The following is a 15942-nucleotide window of genomic DNA, read 5'->3' on the forward strand; positions in this document are numbered from 1 at the left end:
TGCCCTAAAGCAAATGATTTTGAAGTTCAATTGCTGCTTACATATCCAACTGAATACCTAGGAAATTTTCATTGTAGTTCCAAATGCTATTTATTATGCAGAAAACTTGTGCATCCAAGAAAAGCTACCCTAAAAGGTATAAGAATACTAAAGAATTTTCAGAATGATGTAAACTTAATGTGCATCCAAGAAAAGCTACAATTTTCAGAATGATTTAGTGAAAGGAACATGGCAGGTGATAGATAGATTCTGTCTTGGGAAGTATCTCAGAGGCCATGAACATCCAAAAAGGTATCCCCTCTACAATGTATCTGACAAGTGGTCATTCAGCTTTTATCTCCTAAGGTAATCCATCAGTCCATTACTTCAAGATTAAATCTTCTTCCCCTTGACAACCTTTCAGATACTTAAATGGATAAAATATCCTCTCTAAGGCTTCTCTTTTCCCTTCCAAACATATTTGTTCCTTTGATTCACTCTCATAATGGCCCTAGAGGTCCCTCATCATCTTTCTGAGAATCCTGCCTCTGTCACTGATTCCTTCCCTGTAAAACGAGGGTATTGGATTGAATAATCCAGCTCTAGATTGATATTCTGATGATTTTTAGTTTTATCAACACCTTACCTAAATTTGACACTTGTCTAAGAAAGTTATGTTTTGTAAAGGCTAACTGACTGCTTTCTGTGGGGGTGGGGGGAGGCAAGCGAGATTAGGGAAAAATGGGAAAATTCAAAATAAATAAAGTTTAAAAAATATCAAAAATAAAAAAAACTATGCTTCTCTAAGAAGCTAGATTTTCTTCCTGTTCTACTCCAAGCAGGGATGTACCAGTTTTTAGGGAAGACTAGCACCTCTGGGGTGAGGGTGGCCATTTTCAAGCTTCTTCCCACCGTTGGTGTCCACCTGTCACCAAACTCTAATGGGTGACTTCAAGAAACTGTAAGAATGCACAGTAATCACACTTCAGTAAAACCATTTTGGCAAATGGGCAATACCAATTTGAGGATAACTGATAGGCCTCAAACCTGATGGTGAAATAGAGTGCTGTTTACACCAGACTTGTGAAGAGTTCTCCAAAGGAATAGGTGAAAGTGAACAGTTTGTTCCAATGGGTCACGAGGGTAGCAGGTGCAAGTATTGTAGAGTGCTTAGAGCTTGGATAGACATCAAAGATTCAAGGTCATGCACTTCATTCCAAGTCATTGTCAATCATCATGACTTTTTTCTTGCCATTGGACTTCAATGAGTCTGGAAGAGAGAGTAAGATCAACAACTTCCCACCAAAAATGAGAGGTGCTCTTTAAGGTGCTTTTTAATTTAATTAAATTATCTAACTATTTTAAAATATTTTTAATATATTATCAAAATCTTAAAATGACTAGTAGGAGTTAAAGCAAATTAGCTTGGATAATCATAGGTTATAATCTTTTCTTTTTCAAATTATGTTTTTCCTTTTCATTAAAAAAAGAAATTAATTGTCAATTTTTGAGAAAAGGGGTTAATGGGTCAATGTATACATGTCTGCCCTCTTCCTTCCCTCCTCCTCCTTTGACCTAGTTTAAAAAGTGACTTTTTCTCTCTTTATATTTTTAAGGCTTTAAAAAAGTACTTCTAAAACTTGTGGGTGGTTTTGTGGTCAAATTCTTATTGCTTACCATTTATTAAACACCCACAGAACTGTAGACACTGAACAGAACGTTGTATTAAAATACGAAAAACTAGGGAATGGAGATGTCAGCATGATCATAGCCACATTGCTAAGTTCTATAAACTGCTGCCATCTCCATATCTATACAATTAGGGAAAAGAAAATGAAATCATGATTTTGAGTCAAACAATTTAAAATCTCTAGGACAATAGGACCATGCGTCACTACAGGAATTTTTCCTACCCAAATAATGTAATGATTGATAGAAAAAAGACCGAGTAAGAGGCATTAAACTGTGAGTGATGGACCCAAAGTCTGACATGTATAATTTTAAATTATTTCAGCTGAAGAGGGTGGGGGAGAAACAAGGTAGTCATTGGAAGATGCATTTGAGGGTGGTAGATGGCTGGGTCAGTAGCCCAGTGAAGGAGGCAGGGTATAGATGCTGGGTCAGTACTCAGGAAATAGTTAACAATAAACAAATGGGCTTTTCAGATTCCTCTGACTCAGTAAGATGACTTGCTGGTTCTTCCACAGAATGATTCCCTACCCCCACCCTATTTTTATTTTAATTTTTCAATTACATCCAAAGATAGTTTCCAGCATTCATCTTTTTTGTAATCTTTTGAGTTCCACATTTTTAGTATGATTCCTTTTTTAACGTGGGTCTTTGGGGGTGCAAAAATTAATGCCATTGTAAAGCATTATGAAGTAGGGGGGTGGTATCTAAAATAGCTATAACTGTTGTCATTCTATGACTACCTCTGCACCTCGTTCCTTTCCCCATTTTTTTTAGAATAAGGATAATTAAGATATTATGAATGAAGAGGCAGTACTGAACCCATGACCTTCATTGGGTTAGAATTAGGAAGTTCTGTGTCTAGTCAGTGACTAGAAAGACTTGAATGAAATTTGAATCTGGTGAAGTGTTTTTGCTTTTGTTGTTGTTGTTGTTTTTAAGTAAACTTGGGTGAGTTTTCCCAGTTTTGAGTTGTTAGAGGAGGAATGGAGAAGAGATTAATCTTAGGTTAGAATAACTCTAAGCACAGAAGCCCCTTTGACTTATGGAGTCTGGTCTTGGCTTCTATTATTGTCCAAAGGGGTCAGTGTGTTGGATGACTGGTTGGAATAAATGAGATCCCCTTTCCAAAAGGAAGGTTGGAAACCAGAAAGAAGTAATTAGAGATATAGTAACATTTGGACTTACTGGCTATGTGCAGCTCTTTAGACCTACTTATCCACCATCCAAACTTCATTCACACAGTGCCGTTTCATGGTCTGAGAGGCAGCTTCTCCCAGGATGTTCACTTGCATCGGATCCATTTTCAAACAGTCCAAGAGATTCAGAGTAACATTTAGAGAGAGAGAGAGAGAGAGAGAGAGAGAGAGAGAGAGAGAGAGAGAGAGAGAGACTCTTGAGAGTTGGACTTATGCTGGTTTTTGAAATTGAAAAACAGTAATAATTTATGAGTTTAAAATTTATATGAATATGCAACAATAGCTGTTCTTACTGGAAAATTATTAGACCTTGTACCACTAACTCTGAGTCTTTTATAAATGGATTTGCTTGTGATTAAAATCATTTTAGTAGCATTTATGCAGTTAACTATTTAAAACTATTAACCTTTTCAATTTTTTAACAAAACATTTCTACTTAATCTTGTGAAAGAAGAAACAAAAGGGAAAAGCCACAAAAAACCCCACAAAAAAGTGAAAATAGTATGTTTTGATTTGCATTCAGATTTCATAGTTCTTTCTCTGGATGACATTTTCCAGCATGAGTCTTTTGGAATTATCTTAGAATACTGTTGCTGAGACATGATAAGTCCATCATAATTGATCATTGCCCTATGTTCTTATTACTGTGTACAATGTTCTCCTGGTTCTGTTTTCTTCACTGAGTATCAGTTCATATAAGTCTGTCCTTGTTTTTCAGGAAATCCACTGCTGCTCATAATTTCTTGTCTCACAGTAGTATTCCATTATATTCATATACACAACTTGTTCAGCCATTCCTCAATTGATGGGCATCCTCTCAGTTTCCAATTCTTTGCCATCACAAAAAAAAACTGCTAAATATGTGCACCTAGTCAAATTTCAAAGAGATTTTTCCACTATTAGCCCTGTAAGTAATAGGAGGGCAAATAAAAGAGACAAATAAAAATAAAGGAAAAAATAAAACAAGCTCTCCATTTCATTACCAAAAAATAAATCTTAACTTTGCATTTGGGACAAGTAGGTGATATGGTGGTTTAGAGTATTTGGATCTGGCCTGAGCAAGACCTAAGTTCAAACTAACCTAAGACATCTTCTGGCCAGGTGACCTTGAGCTCTTCTATGGCCAGAGACAAATTCACATTTTTCTTTGAGGCTTTTGATATCGGAACTCTGACTTTGTTATCTTCTTCTGATTGTGTGTTTTGATCTTCCTTCTATTGTTTGCTCATTTCTTAGCTTATTTCTTAACTTTTAACTCTGTGCTCAAATAGGGCTTTGCTTCAAGTGGAGGGAGCGCTGTTCCTATCTTCAGGGATTTTTTTGCATTTGTTTTTAGGAACATGGGAACATGTAATCATTATTTGCTTCAGTTTCCTCATCTGTAAAATGGTGATAGTACTTCCTACTTCCAAGAGTTGTTGAGAGAATCAAACAAGATATTTGTAAAGTGTTTGACAAACCTTAAAGTTTAATAGTTTTGGGGTTATTTTTATTGTTTTTAATTTTGTTTTAAGGCAAATCTTAGTTGAGGAACATTCTTCATTTTATTTCAGTGAGTACCCCAAACTCACACATCCAAGGCTGGGAAAAATATCCTTTACCGGATCCTGATTTTGCATTTCTTCATATCCCTAGTGCCTTGTAGCTTGGCAAATTGCCACTTAAAAAATGCTTGTTGCTTGACAAACTATATATATATTAATTGGTTTGAATGAGAGCTGCCTTTGAAGCACAGATAATGAAGACATTAGATACTACCTTGTATCAGATGCTTTTGGAGAACTAGCAGATATACACCAGGGTGTGTGTATGGGTGTGAACTGATAGATGAGTCTACTTTTGGAAATTTCCCTCTAATCTTTGGAGAACAAAGCAAGATAGAGATTTTTAAGGACATGGTCGCTTTCTTCACACTCCCTGTTCTCTCTCCAGAAATAATATACAAATGATGCTTTTGACTCTTTACCCTGTTTCCTTTTGCAATGCAGACATAAACCTGGAATCAGATAGAAATTTGGAGAAGAACAATTTTAAACCTGACAGAAGAGAATTTTAAAAATACAAGTCAGTAAAGCCATAATACAAGGTATTCCAAACTTCAGTGCTTTGGAAGCTGTATAAAAGTCTATTAAAAAAATAAAAAACACATTTAGTATATTTTTAATAATTTATTTTTCCCAATTACATGTAAGAAAACTTTAACATTCTTTTTTTTCAAGTTTCTTTCTCTCCCTCCCCCTGAGAAGACAAACATTTTGACATAGGTTATACATATGTAGTCACACAAAGAACATTTCCATGTAAATCATTTTGTGAAAGAAAACACAGACAAAAAAACTCCCCAAGAAAAATTTTAAAAAGCTATCTTTGATCTGCATTCAGTCAGGCTCTCCCAGTTCTTTCTCTGGAGATGGATCATGCCTTTCATCATAAGTCCTACAGAATTTCCTTGAATCATTGTGTTGCTGGGAAGAACTATGTTATTCATAGTAGATCATCATACAATATTGCTTTTACTGTGTATAATATTCTCCTGGTTCTCTTCATTTCACTTTATATCAGTTCATGTAAGTTTGTCCATGTTTTTTCTGAGAGGATCCTGATTTTCTAGCACAATTATATATAGCAACTTGTTCAACTATTCCCCAATTGATGAACAATCCCTCTCCAACTAAAAGAGCTGCTATAAATATTTTTGTACATATAGACCCTTTTCCTTTTTTTAATCTCTTTGGGATTCAGACCTAGTAATGGTTTTTTGTTTGACTAGTTCTACATTTTAAGGAATTTTCTTCATTGGATTTTTGTGCCCCTCTCACCATTTGGCATATTTTGTTTTTTAAAGTATTGAGTTCTTCAGTTTCGTTTTGTTTTTTAGCCTCCTTTACTGAATGGTTGATTCTCTTTTCTTAATTTTCTAGTATCATCCATTTTTCTTCTTAATTTTTCCTCAACCTGTCTTACTTTTATCTTTAAAATGTTTTTTGAGCTCTTCTATGGCCAGAGACAAATTCACATTTTTCTTTGAGGCTTTTGATATCGGAACTCTGACTTTGTTATCTTCTTCTGATTGTGTGTTTTGATCTTCCTTCTATTGTTTGCTCATTTCTTAGCTTATTTCTTAACTTTTAACTCTGTGCTCAAATAGGGATTTGCTTCAAGTGGAGGGAGCACTGTCCCTATCTTCAGGGATTTTTGTGCATTTGTTTTTAGGAACATGGGAACATGTAAGTTTTTGACTCTTCCCAAGGAGTGTATGGTCTAATGAGAATTGTGTTTACTACTCTCTTGTACAAACTACATTAGTCTGTAAGCAACCATAAGCACTCAAGGTCAACCCTGGAACTGTGTCAAGGGTCTTTGCTTCCTGGTGATGACAAGGTGATATACTAGTGGTCTTCCTTTCACTTGGACTAAAACCTAGATCCAAGTGTAGATGAGACAACAGAGTTTTTTTCCCCCTGGTTCCCGGAAAGGGACCCCTTTTGACCTTCACCATCTGTAGTCTTAGGAGATATGGGAACCAGCGCTGGTGGCACTGATTGAGACCTATTGGTTTTTTGGGGGCCAAGTGTGTGCTAGAGAAAACTGTGTGGACTGCACTCCCCTCTCCTCCCTGATGCCATAGATATTTCCTGATGACTTTCTAAGTTGTCCTGGGTCAGAAAATTGTTTCCTTCCATTTTTTGTGAGTTCTGCTGCTCTACAATTTGTTTAGAGTCATTATTTGAAGATATTTGAAGGGGTTTTGGGGGAGAACTCAGTCAGGATTCCTGCCTTTATTCTGCCATTTTGGTTTTTCCTCCACTATTAGTCCTTAAGCTTAAAGATCAATTGTTCATTATTCCTTCTTCACTTGACACTTTGAGGTCTGAGAACATCAAGTCCTCAGAGAAATTGTATAATTCTTTTTGGTATATTATATAGTATTTGAAGGCAAGTGCATTTCTTTGCATCCCATATATTTGCAAAATAATTGACTGAATGAATGGTGCCTACATCTCATGAAACCTGGGTTTGCCATCTCCTAAGAAGTTTTAGATCTTAGAACCTGAAGAACTTTCAGGAGAATAACCTAGAAGTTTTAGTGTTTGAAGTTTATGGTTTGAAGTAGGTGATTTCCCAACTTATCTAAAGAAATCTTTGAGGCCTTCTACAAGGTCTTCAGAGTTTTGGAGAAAATGACTAAGAAATTCTATAGAATGTTACTAGAGAATCCTTAAAATATCAAATTTATACTTAAAGATTCCTATTTCTGGGCAAAGGTAAGTTACATATGTAGGAATATGTAAAATGCAGCGTATTGTCAACTGTGATTAGTATGGAAGAAGTATATAAAGATATTAGAAAGGGCACATGATTTGGTTTCAGATCTTGGATTTCTTTAGAGTGGGCAATTTCCAGTGTGATAACTCCCTAACTTTACAAAATGAGTGTTGAAAAGTATCTTTACATACAATTGGGAAAATAAGTAATAAAAATAACAATAATATCAATTTTTATGGCAGTGGGGTTAAGTGACTTGCCCAGGATCACACAGCTAGGTGTGTCTGGGGCTGAATTTGAACTCAGGTCCTCCTGACCTCAGGGCTAGTGCTCTATCCACTGTGCCACCTCGCTGCCCCAATAATAACAATTTTAAAAAATTAAAAAAATCCCTTCATTGTTACAGGTCAGTAACTTATCAATCACTTAATCGTATCATAATTGTTTTAAAATCCTTATTTTTATAACTAAAGAGACCTGGGTTCTGTAGAAATTAAGGGCTTGCTCAAAGACCCAGGAAGCAGAGCCATGTTTCAAAGTCAGACTCTGTGAATCCAAAGTACAGCCCTCTTGTCTCTAGTCCAAATATCCCTTCATACTCTACTATACTGCTCTTTACCCTGAAAGGTAAAAAGATTTGCCCAGGCATGAAACCAGGTCTTCTAAACAAAGAAGCTTTGCCCTTATTCACTCAATTAAACTAATTATTAGAGGCTTGTGTGACCCCAGAAAAAATAAGTGGGGTGGTTATATGGTTAAAGTGAGTGATGATAGACAACTCTTAATGGGCTGAAATAATTCAGAGTATTTATAAAATATCCAGAAAAAAGTATCTGACACATCAGGTAGCTCTTCTGTCAGAGAATTATGGGAAGATACAGACAAAACTCACCAGAGGGATGATCATCTTTATTGAAGGAGGGAATATCCATACTGATGAGCTCATAGATTCAACAGGGTATCTAAGCATAGGCTTCATAGACCTTTTAAAGGACTATGACAGATAGATAATAAAATCACCAAACACTACTTGGTTTGAGAAGTTAAGAAAGGTATTTTTTGCTGTCAAGAATGGTTTCTTCCCTACCTCTACCTGTCCTGGGAAGTAGACCCAGAATCTATAGACTTGGAAAAATGTGTTTCTCTAAACTAATCTTTGGCTGCATAACCTAAAACAAGTCACCTGACTTCCCATTGTTTCTTCAGCTATTCAATATAAATCAAGAATAATATTATTAAAATAAAAGATAATAATAATAAATACAAGCACTGTATATAGAGAGAAAAGAATGAGATAGCCAACAGTTCTATTAGTGGAATGTTCTGATTTGGAATTGTGTCCTAACTCTGCAACTTATTACCTGAATGAATTAGGGTGAATCATTACATCTGGAGCCTGTTTCCTCACTTTTAAATGAGGGATTGGACTCCTAGATCTCTTCTAGCTCTAAATCTAGGATCCTTTATTCTTCCTACCTTGGGGCAAATTGTGAGGAAACTAGATAATGCAGTATTTTAGAAAGTGTGAAGTTCTGTGTAAATATGTCATGATTATCACATAGCTCTCTTATGCATGAGAAAGCACAAAAGGCAAGGCCAATTCAGAGTCAGAGCCCAGAAGCCAGCTACTTCCCCCTTCTCTCTCTACAGGTGTAAACACTACCTAAGAACTGCTTTGCTTTGAAAGAGGTGAGGAACTAGTGACTGGAGATTTGCATAATTTGTAATTAGCAAAAGGTTAAGTGATGCTGTTTGAAATCTTTGCTTCAGAGCCCCGAATTTTGCCTTCCACTGTAGTGGGGGGGGGATAGACTTCTAAGGCAATCTCGTGTTCCCCCAGACACTTCCACTCGGACCGTCTGGTGGCTCCCCCCTCCCAGCTCTTCTTGGAGGAGAAAATCAAAGACAATCTCCAGTCTCAAGCCATCACTCCCATTTGGTTGCGTTGCTTTCAAGCCCTGCCGAGTAGCAACAACAGATATTATTTTTTATGATTTAAATTTGCAAGCACTGTTAAGCAAAAGAATGTCAACTAATTCTATCATTACACTTTATTGGATATAGTAAAGATCATTTATATCTGCCTAAATCAGATGATAGCCTTTGGAGCAGACAATCCGTATCAAAACATTTCAGTGAAAACTCAGGTTTTTTCATACTATCCCCTCTGCCTGAGATGTTTCCCCTCTACAACTTTTCCCTTCTTATCTGCTTTTAAGACTTAGATCAAATTCTGTCTTTTCCTTGAAGTTATCCCTAAAACTAAAAATTGAAGTTTATATGATAGTAGTGTCAATGACTAACACAGTGCTTTGTATATAGAAGGCATTTAATAAATGCCTGTTATATTAGGTAAAACTTGTTTATTTTTCTATATTTCTTAACTGAGTCCAGCATAGTGGTTGGTTTGTTTTCTTTGTCAGTGATTATCTGTTGTGTGAATGAGTGAATCATTTCAGGAATAAAACCTGGTATATCTTTACTTTCTACAGAATTTAGTCTTATATTGATATTCTTAGAATATTTACTTTCAGCGTTACTAAGCTTGTATAGCAATGTGTTATTTTCTATTTTGACTTTTAGCATTTTGTGTGTATGTGTGGGGGGTAATTTAAATTTTTTTTATCCATAATGAAGATTAAGATGGCCTTGAACTATCTTGATGAATTAGGAGTCACAGGGTGGCTAGAGTGGATAGAGCACTGGCCTTGGCCTCAGGAGTACCTGAGTTCAAATCCGGCCTCAGACACTTAATAGTTACCTAGTTGTGTGGTCTTTGGCAAGCCACTTAACCCCATTGCCTTGAAAAATCTAAAAGCAAACAAATCAGCAAGTAAATAAACAAACAAATAAATAAGGCGTCACAGAGTCTGGGTTCAACTCTGATTCTTTCACTTACTACCTGAGTGACCTTATGACTTAACTCTTGGGACTCAATTTCCCTATCTGTAAAATAAGGAGGAAGTGGACTAAATTAACCTCTTAAGTTCCCACTAGCTCTAAAATTAGGATCTGATAAATTCTGAGATGAATCTCTGATAACAGTCAACATGCAATTAGTGTATTTCTCTCCACTAAGGAGGATTTGAAATATCCAGAGGAATTAGACTGATGAAAACCAAAAATTCAGTGTTATTTGACCCACATAGACAGGACTCAAGGAGAGTGTTGCCATCACATAATTTTTTAGTAGGGAGCTTATTTATATTATGCAAGCTAGTTCTTGAATTCAGGTTGGAAGGGAGAAGGATGTCTTCAATAATCACATGAGAGCTTTAGATGAAATATGAGAAATGATTAGCTGATGGTGAAGGGATGAAACAGCTGGAAGGGGTTACTAGAAGTGGTTGGGGGAGGCTTTTGAAAAATATAGCATAGATTTTTCATTTTCCTAGAAATGATTGGATGACTGGACTACATGAGAATCATTCACTTTTTGGGTCTTGTCACCCATGAGCCCCTGATTTTGTGACTGCTGGGCAACAGTTTTAGTTATTATGGTCTTTCCTGGAAAAAATACTATCAGCAACCTCAAAAATAGAAGTTTCACTTAGTTGTTTGCTTTTCTCTTCAAGTATGAACACGTTAAAACATAAAAAAAAAGTTACTGTTTTCCTTTGTAAACTTAGACACCTAGGAAAGATGGTGATCTATGAAATTATTTTCATCTATTTATGTTTAGCTTTTGTTCAAGTATAGGCTAAAAAGTGTAAGAACAGATATTCTCATGTCTGCCTCTACTATGAATTCGGAATGAATTTTCTGCAAGAAAATTAAAATTCCCCCAAGTATTTGATTTTAGCTGGGTGCTTTAGTTTCATTTTGTTGTTGAAACATGTCCAAATCTTTGTCTCTTGTTTTGGGATTGTTCTTGGCAAAGATACTAGAATATTTTACCATTTCCTTCTCTAGCTTATTTTACAGAAGAAGAAGAAGAAACTGAGGCAAACAGAATTAAAACACTTGCCCAGGGTCACAGACAGTAAGATGACACTTCCTGATTCCAAGCCCAGGGTTCTATCGACTATGCCCACCACTAGCTGCCCCCTTGCACTGCCCAGAACTATCACCAACATATTTCTCACTCAAAATATTTTTTGTTTTTTGTTTTTTTGCAAGGTGAATGGGGTTAAGTGGCTTGCCCAAGGCCACACGGCTAGGTAATTATTAAGTGTCTGAGACTGAATTTGAACCCAGATACTCCTAACTCCAGGGCTGATGCTTTATCCACTGTGCCACCTAGCCAACCTTCAAAATATTTTTAATTGAACCTAAAAAAAAATCCATCCTATCTAGGGACGGCTAGGTGGCGCAGTGGATAAAGCACCGGCCTCAGACACTTAATTACCTAGCCGTGTGGCCTTGGGCAAGCCACTTAACCCCATTTGCCTTGCAAAAAAAAAAAAAACCAAAAAAAAATCCAAAATATTTTTAATTGGAAAGTTGCAAGGAAAGTGGAGTTTGTATATTTTGTTTTTCTTTTCTAAAGGAGAGGCAAGGGAGCAAAATATGAGTTCACAGAGTGGATTTGTTACTCTTGCCTCACCTTTGATGGATTAAGAGATCAGAGCCTCCTTAAATGTGACTAGTAGCTAGCTGGTGCAGTGGGAAGACCATGAGACCTCCAGGCAGGAAGACCCAGAATTCAGATGCCATCTGAAACACAAAAGTTTACCATCTGTGTAACCTGAGGCAAGTTAACTCTTTTTGCTTAACAGTCCATCAGATTGCAAGATCTTGGAAGCAGAGATTTTTCTTTTACCCTTCTTTGTCTCCTCACTGGTAATAGAGAGTCTGACATATGGTAGGTGCTAAATAAATAAATGAATAAATGAATACAAAATAAATGAAGTCTCCATTTCCTCCTGTGTAAAATAGGAATAACAGTAACACCTACTTTTCAGATAGGATCAGATGAAATATTTTTAAAGCAGAATGTTTGCCATCATTCTTGACTTTGTTCTTTTTTTTTTTGTTTTTTGTTTAGTTTTTGCAAGGCAATGGGGTTAAGTGACTTGCCCAAGGCCACACAGCTAGGTAATTATTAATTGTCTGAGGCAGGATTTGAACTCAGTACTCCTGACTCCAGGGCGCCATATTCTATCCACTGCACCACCTAGCTGCCCTTGATTTTGTTCTTCTTAAAAAATATTTATTTTTAGCGTTTTTTAATATTAAAATTATGTTCCCTACCCACTAGGAAGGAAAGAAAATTGTATCCATTATATATTTTAAATTATACAAAACCTATTTCCATATTGGTAATATAGGAGGGAGGGAGAGAGAGAGAGAGAGAGAGAGAGAGAGAGAGAGAGAGAGAGAGAGAGAGAGAATGAAATTTATATTTCAATTTGTATTCAGAATTCATCACAACTCTCTCTGCAGGTGGTTAGCATTTTTTCATCATGAGCCCTTTGGAATTGTATTGGATCATTGTCTTGGTCAGAGTAGCTAAGTCTTTCATAGTTGATCATCATTGCATCCTTGTTATTACTGTGCATTGTGATCTCCTGATTCTTCTCACTTCACTTTGCAACATTTCATATAAGTCTGGCCATGTTTTTGTTGTTTATTTTTCTGAAATTAACCCTCCACCTCATTTCTTATACCACAATACTATCCATCATAGTCATGTAATGTAGCTTGTCCAGCCATTCTCCAGTTGATGTGGATCCTCTCAATCATCAATTCTTTATCATTAAAAAGAGTTGCTGTAAATATGTTTGTATATATAGTTTTCTTTTCCTGTATATATAGTTTCCTTTTCCTTTTCCTTTTATCTATTTGGATATGCATAGTTTGATAGACCTTTGGGCATAATTCCAAATTGTTCTCCAGAATGTTTGGACCAGTTCACTACTCTACCAACCTGCATTAGGATATATATTATACCTCATCTGCCCAAGAGCTTATCATTTCTGATAGCTGTAAGGTGGTACCTCAAAGTTGTTTTAATTTGCATTGCTCTAATCAGTAACTATTTTAGAGAATTTTTATATGTAGCTTTGATTTTTTCCTTCTGAAATCATATTCTTTGCTTATTTATCAATTTTTTTTATAAATTTGGCTCAGTTCCCCTTAAGAAATGAGATTTTTATCAGGAAAACTTCATATAAAATTTTCTAATAACCTTTGTCTTGGTACCTTTTAGCAAAATGTAATTTCCCTGATTATCTCTTTTAATAGGTCTATTTTTCTTTAGCTTTGTCTGACATCTTGATTGCCACCCCTGCCTTTTTTATTTCAACTGAAGGATAATAGATTCTGCTCCAGGCCCTTATTTTAACTCTGTGTGTCTTTCTTTTCAAGTGTGTTTCTTGTAAACAACATATTGTTGTATTCTGACTTCTAATCTATTCTGCTTATCCACTTCTGTTTTATAGCTGGGCTCATCCCGTTCACATTTACAATTACTTTGTATTTCCCTCCATGCTATTTTATTTTGTTTATGCTTCTCATTCTCTGTCCTTCCTCCCTCAGAAGTCTGTTTTGCCTCTGACTGTCATCTCCCTTAATCTACCCTCCATTTTATTACCTTTCTATATCTGATATCCCATTCCCCTCCTATTTTCCTGTTGGGCACTGAGTATTTATATTTATTCTTCCCTCTTTGAACAATCCCAATGTGATTGAGGTTCAGGCATTGTCTTCTACCTCATTTCCATTATTCCCTTCCTCTATAAAAACTCCTCCTGCATTTCTCTATTATGTGAGAAAATTGTCTCCATTCTACCTCTCCCTTCTCCCAGTCCATCCATCTTTTTTACTCTTCATTTTTTTTAATCATCCCAACTTAATTGACTAATACTCATGCTCTGTACATCCCTTCTGAGCTCTTGGGATTTATACATATCATCTTCCCATATAAGAATGTAAACTATTTACTTTTGAATCTCTTACAATTAATCTTTTATGTTTACCTTTTTCTCTTTACTAATTCTTTTGAGTCTTGTGTCTGAATGTCATGTTTTCTATTCAGTCTATGGTCTTTTCATCAGGAATGATTGAAAGTCCTTATTTTCATTAAATAATCAATTTTTCTTTCTTCCTGAAGATTATACTAAGTTTTATGTTTTTTTTTTTCTTGATTGTATTTCTTTGCCTTCTGGAATATCTTATTTCAAGTCCTCTGTTCCTTTTCACATGGAAGCTGCTAAATCTTGTGTGATCCTTACTGTCTCAACAATACTTGAATTGTTTCTTTCTAACTACTTGAAATACTTTCTCTTTAACCTGGGAACTTTAGAATTTGGTTATAATATTCTTGCAAGTTTACATTTTGGGATCTCTTTCAGGTGGTGATTGGTGGAGTTTTTCAATTTATATTTTACCCTCTGGATCTAAGCTATCATGACAATTTTCCTTGACCATTTTTTAATGAATTCTTTTCTTCAGGGAATTTTTGTGCTACATTATACTTCATAAGATGTTATTCAGAATTTTTTGTACAACTTTTGCCAAATTTAATTTTCTTTTGATAATTTTCCTTTATCACTTTTCATTTCTTTTCCTTTACCACTCATTTCTTTCTTTAAATCTTTAAAGAATTTTTTCTGACCTTGGATACAATTTTTTTTCTGAGACTTGGATTATAACTATTTCCCTATCGTCTTCTTCTGACTTTATGGCTTGATCTTCCCTGCCACTGTAATACTTTAATGGCCAATATCTTTGGTTGTTGTGTCATCACTTGTTCATTTTTTAGCCTATTTCCTGACTTTGAACTTTATTTTAAAATTGGACTCTGCTCACCTAAAGTAAGGAGGCACTGTCTCAATCTTCAGGACTTTTCATGTTGCTGTTTACAGAAGTAGTTCCTTAAGTCTGCAATTTTTCAGTGTTTCCAAGATAGTATGATATAAAGAGAGATGTTGTCACTGCTTTCCTGGTCTTTGCTCTGGTGTTAATTTAGAAAATACCCCTGACTTCTTACAACTGCATAATGCTAATAACTCTTTTGTTTGCCTTAGTTCTGTGACCCAGGCCCCTGCTCCTTTGTGACCTACCACCACTCTGGAACTGTGATCGGCAATAGAGTTGCCAATCAACACCTAGCATCATCAAGGAGTTCCCTGTGATCTCTTTCTGAGGAGTTGTCTGGCCCCCTTATCATCTCTGTACTGAGAACTCCCAAAACTGCTACCACCTCTGAAATGGTGCTACTGTGGTCCATCGATGATGTTGTTGTCTTAGGCTAGAAGAATTTCTTTCCCTGGTCTTTTTCTTGCTTCTCTCATTCTAAAATTTGATATGAGGAGTTATTTTAAATTTGTTGAGAGAAGAATGTTGGGTGAGGCCTAGATTATTCCCTATACTCTGCCAACTTTGCCTCCACGCCTCATTTTTTTGACCTTCCAAACCAAACTCTTGCTATCATTTTCCAACATCACTTTTTCTGAAGCTCTATATTATTATTATTATCATCATCATCATCATCATCATCATCATCATCATCATCATTATTAATGATAAGTGACTTGCCTACCTTGTAAGGTTCTCTTCTAAGATCACATCCCAGGTCTAACAAAAATTTGAAAATTTGTTAGAAGTGTCCTAAGAGAGTGCCCAAAAAATAGAAGGCTCTTAATAAATGCTTTTTTAATTGATTAAAAAAAAGAAAAAAAATGTTCTAAGCCCAGCATGAATATACTAACTCCACTCTTGACTATTTCCTTCCTCTATAAAATAATTCCTTGTCAGAATCCTATATAATCCCTATATAACCCCAATGAGAATACTTTAGTTTGGAGCTTGAAAAAATAGTTCAGTTTAACAAAAGAGCAAGTAGAATACCTAGATCTATGAAACA

General features: G+C 35.7%; 1 protein-coding gene and 1 long non-coding RNA gene across 6 annotated transcripts in view; one reads left to right on the top strand and one right to left on the bottom strand.

Moving 5' to 3' along the window:
- Positions 1-15942, top strand: part of GFRA1 (GDNF family receptor alpha 1) — a 310063-nt gene that overhangs the window by 215464 nt on the left and 78657 nt on the right. The gene's annotated exons all lie outside the window — the stretch shown is intronic.
- LOC141521243 (uncharacterized) lies at positions 809-15082 on the bottom strand. 2 transcript variants are annotated; one of them, XR_012477873.1, is made up of 4 exons: positions 14886-15082; positions 11680-11789; positions 2857-2956; positions 809-1249 (listed from the first exon to the last, which is right to left on the bottom strand). It is a non-coding gene; the product is annotated as an uncharacterized LOC141521243 (long non-coding RNA). The 2 variants fall into 2 exon arrangements; XR_012477872.1 differs by lacking the exon at positions 11680-11789.

Source organism: Macrotis lagotis, chromosome 4, assembly GCF_037893015.1.
Source record: "Macrotis lagotis isolate mMagLag1 chromosome 4, bilby.v1.9.chrom.fasta, whole genome shotgun sequence".
Classification (NCBI taxonomy): Eukaryota; Metazoa; Chordata; class Mammalia; order Peramelemorphia; family Peramelidae; genus Macrotis; species Macrotis lagotis.